The sequence below is a fragment of the Arachis hypogaea genome, chromosome 18, assembly GCF_003086295.3.
Source record: "Arachis hypogaea cultivar Tifrunner chromosome 18, arahy.Tifrunner.gnm2.J5K5, whole genome shotgun sequence".
In the NCBI taxonomy this organism is placed as follows: Eukaryota; Viridiplantae; Streptophyta; class Magnoliopsida; order Fabales; family Fabaceae; genus Arachis; species Arachis hypogaea.
The window spans coordinates 131,843,163-131,847,166 of NC_092053.1; the positions used below are offsets into that span (position 1 = coordinate 131,843,163).

The 4,004-nt window shown below is 35.6% G+C and overlaps 1 long non-coding RNA gene across 1 annotated transcript; it reads left to right on the forward strand.

The window, feature by feature from the left end:
• The first annotated feature begins 398 nt into the window (after nt 1–398).
• On the forward strand, nt 399–2,682 carry LOC140181193 (uncharacterized). The gene is made up of 4 exons (XR_011876088.1): nt 399–564; nt 644–698; nt 787–915; nt 2,355–2,682. It is a non-coding gene; the product is annotated as an uncharacterized lncRNA (long non-coding RNA).
• The last annotated feature ends 1,322 nt before the right edge of the window (nt 2,683–4,004 follow it).

Below are 4,004 nucleotides of genomic sequence, written 5' to 3' on the forward strand. Positions count from 1 at the left end.
CCTGCCCCAGGCCTTTTAACTTTGCAAAATTGTTAGCATTCTCCTGCAAAAGCATCAAAGTACCAGTGTGAATAATAATATGCATCCAAGTTACATTATCAAATTAAATCAATAATTGAAAAGTAGGATGATGCGCATCGAATATTTTTTAAAGCTGTAAATCCCGGTTAAATTAGTAGATAATTAGTCAATAAATTAATTTTTAATAAGAAATATTAGAAACACGAATATTATATCAAATTAGGATAGAGCTCATCGAAACGAGAATTTTGACACCAATTTCGAAGAAATCGGTCCAAGATTGGATCGAACGGGCCGAACCGGTTGAACCGGGCCCAAACCGGGCTGTGGGCCCAATTAGTCCAACAATTAAAAAGAGCCTCGGGCTCTTGTTTCCCTTCATTTCCCTCAACGACGCTCCTCCCAGGGAAGAGAAGAAAAGAGATTCGTTTACGGTGAATTCCATTTCCCGTAACTTTCCCGCTTGAGCTCCAATCGCCGCACCGTTTGCGGCCACGCGTTCACCGCGTTGAGCTCTACATTTCTACCGGAACAATTTCATAGGTAACTTGCTATTTCACTTCAGCCTTTCATTTCCCCAATTTTCGAGTTTGTTAAATTTCTTTGATTTTTGATGTTTTAGGATTCAATTAGCTTGAGAGAAACGTTCACTCTTGCTTATGTGAAGCTTGGGTAAGGTGAGGATACGATAATTCTATTTTATTTTCATTGAATTTGAGCTTTGAGTATTAAATTGGATGTATATGTGTTATAAATGTGTATTAGGTTGTGAATAAATAATTGGAGCTTGAAATTGTGAATACTGGAACTTGGAGGAAGCGGATTAGTTGAGGTTTTGAGGGCTATGTTCTTTTAGGAAAATTGTCTTGGAATAATACTTGGGAATCGGCTAAGGTATGGTTTAGGTTTCTTGCATTTAATATATAATGTTCTGTGAAAACTTAGGCTAGATGACCATAGGATAAGTTGGAATGCAGGTGTATATTTAATATTTAGTAATTTGTCGATGAATATAATTGGTTGAAGTTTATTGGATAATTAGTTATTAATTTTGGATGTTGAATGTTATTGTTGATGAACATGGTTAGTTTGGTGCTTGTTGATTAACTAATGATTTGGTGAATTATTGATTTGAGGTATTTGTGTTAAAAGCCTAGGATTTGTGAACTATGATTCTTAGTTGAATTTTGGTTGTTGGATTTGAATATTGTATGAGTTTAATTGTTGATTTGAAGTAGATTTATTGTGGTGATTGTTATGATGATGAGGAAGGGTATGTTGAATTGAAAAGAAAGCAGGTTTGGACCCGAAAAGGGTGGCAAAGTCCGAGTTTTAGAGGAGATGCTGCTGAAATTTTATAAAAAATCAGAGATTTTATTTAGATGATTATTTAAAAGAGATTTAGATTTAAATGTTATATAGTTTGATTTTGAGTTATTAAGAAAGTGAGTATGTTTTAAGTTTGAAGTTTGATTCTTAGAAAAGAATGAATTATGTTTTGAATTGAAACTATTTATGGACGGAATGGGAGGTGTGATAATGAAGGATAAGGATTGAATATGTTTAATGTATGATGATGAATGAGATGCAATTGAGAATGATGTGGATGTTGAGGAATTATAATTGAATTATTTATATGGCTTATGAATTTGAATAATCTGAGATACGAGATTCCCTGGATTAAGTGCCGTGGCTTGCCACCACGTGTACCAGGTTGAAAACTCGATACTCTGTTGACCCTACGACGTAAGTGTGACCGGGCACTATATAAATTCCCGGGAATGTTACCCCCATTGAGCAATATTGATTATTTGAGAAAAATCTATGCATAGACTCTTGGGGATGCACGTCGGGGGACAGTCTAAGGACAATTCAGACTTGTCGGGTTGGCTGGATAACCGACAGATGAGCCTCATCAGCCATAGGACAGGCATGCATCATATGCATATTACTTGAATTACTTGCTTGTGCTCTAATTGGGTGTGCCTATTTGTATTTGCCATGCTAAATGTGTATTTGTTACCTGCAATAGTTGTAACCTTCTTGTGTTTGCCTTTATCTGTTTATTTGTCTGTGAAAATGCATGATGGAATTGGAGGTATGGAGGAATGGTAGTATAGGACTTAGATTTAAGGTTAAGTTAAGTTAGGATTAAATATTTATAGGAAACCACTTTTTATGGCTTCTGTTTAATACTTTAAGCTCTACAATCTGAGTGTCGGCGTTCTAGGATTGCCTCTGGCATTCCCAAGACCTTATATATTATGTGTGTGGCACCTTTACCATACTGAGAACCTCCGGTTCTCATTCCATACTATGTTGTTGTTTTTCAGATGTAGGTCGGGAGCCATCTCGTTAGGCGTCTGGACTCTTAAAGCGGAGGGGTTACTGGATAGTGTTGTTGTATAGTTTTGTTGTACAGTGATGTATATATATGTACTTAGCTTTCTCTCCGCATAACTTGTTCTTTTTGATCCTCTTAGAGGTTTATGGAGAGGCAGGATTGTGTGTATGTACTTTTGGGTTTCGGATATGTATGTATATATGTGTAAATATTCTCCGGCCAGTCTTGACTTCGCAGGCTAAGTTAGGAGCTTGTTATTTTGTATCTTTAGCACTCTATTCCTACTATTGTTATCTTATGTTTGACAGTTACAGTTTTCTTAGCATGCAAGTTAACTCGTTCCTTGAGCGTTGCGCTTTTATCTCGCGATTTTTATTTTCCCTATCCTTCAAGGCTCCTAGCATATTATAACTCTTCTGCTATTATATGTACTTATTTTATTTTAGAGGTCGTAATACCACATCACCTCTGTTTTACGACTTAAGCGTAAAGCTTTGTGTGGTAGGGTGTTACAAAAGCAGCCCCAGACATCTTCTACTATAACGCTTTGTTCAATTCATCAAAAATAAATTCTAGAACGAAGAGTTTTACTTTTGCAAAAAGCAAGATAGAGACATTGAAATACCAGTGACATTGTTTTTCCAAAGAGACTCCAATTTTTCTCTATCTGATTATGCTAGAATGATTAACAGAAGAATAAATTTTCAAATTAGCACGCGCAGCACACTGCATTGTTGTAATACTCTCTAAATAGAAATTGTCATAGAATAGAATAAAGAGGAGAATTCTATATATCTCATACCTCATCATCACTATCACAATCATACTCACCTTCGAACTGAAAAGTGAGAGCGAGTTAGAGAATGAGAAAGAACAGGTTAATATTGTAAATTCATTCCGGCAAGTTATGATCAGATAATTAAAGAGTAGCATGAAGGTCAAGTTATGACTAGGTAAACCAATCTATCAATAATTATTTCATGATATCCATGGTAAATGCATGCTATTTAGCATGTAATTTAATCCATAATAATCAGTTTATCCCAAGAAAGTAATCCAGCTTCCGCAAGAATAACACTAATTAGGGGTGTGCATGGATCGGATCGTATCCGCAGATCCGCAGTAAATATCCGCATCCGATCCAAAAATTGCGGATACGATCCGATCCGCACCCTTTGCGGATCGGATCGCGGATATTTGCTCTACATACGCGTATCCGATCCACGGATCCGCAGATCCGCACAATAATAATTAAAAAATAAATAAATATATATATGTTTGGTATTATATTTACTTGTTTGTATGTTTTAGTTAATAATTATTATTCATATATTGTATTATTTTATTTTTGTTATTTAGAAAGAGTTTGATTAAAAATATTTTAGGAATAAATAAGTTTAAAAGTATGAAAAAAATATTTTTATTAAATTTTTTACATAGAAACATGATTAAAAAGAGAAGGTTTAATCATGCGGATATATCCAATATCCGATCCGATCCGATCCGCACAATTGCGGATCGGATCGGATCGGATCGGATCCGGCACTAAAAAGTGCGGATATCATATCCGATTGATAGAAATTATGTGGATCGGATCGAATTTTCGGCCATATCCGATCCGATCCGATCCGTGGACACC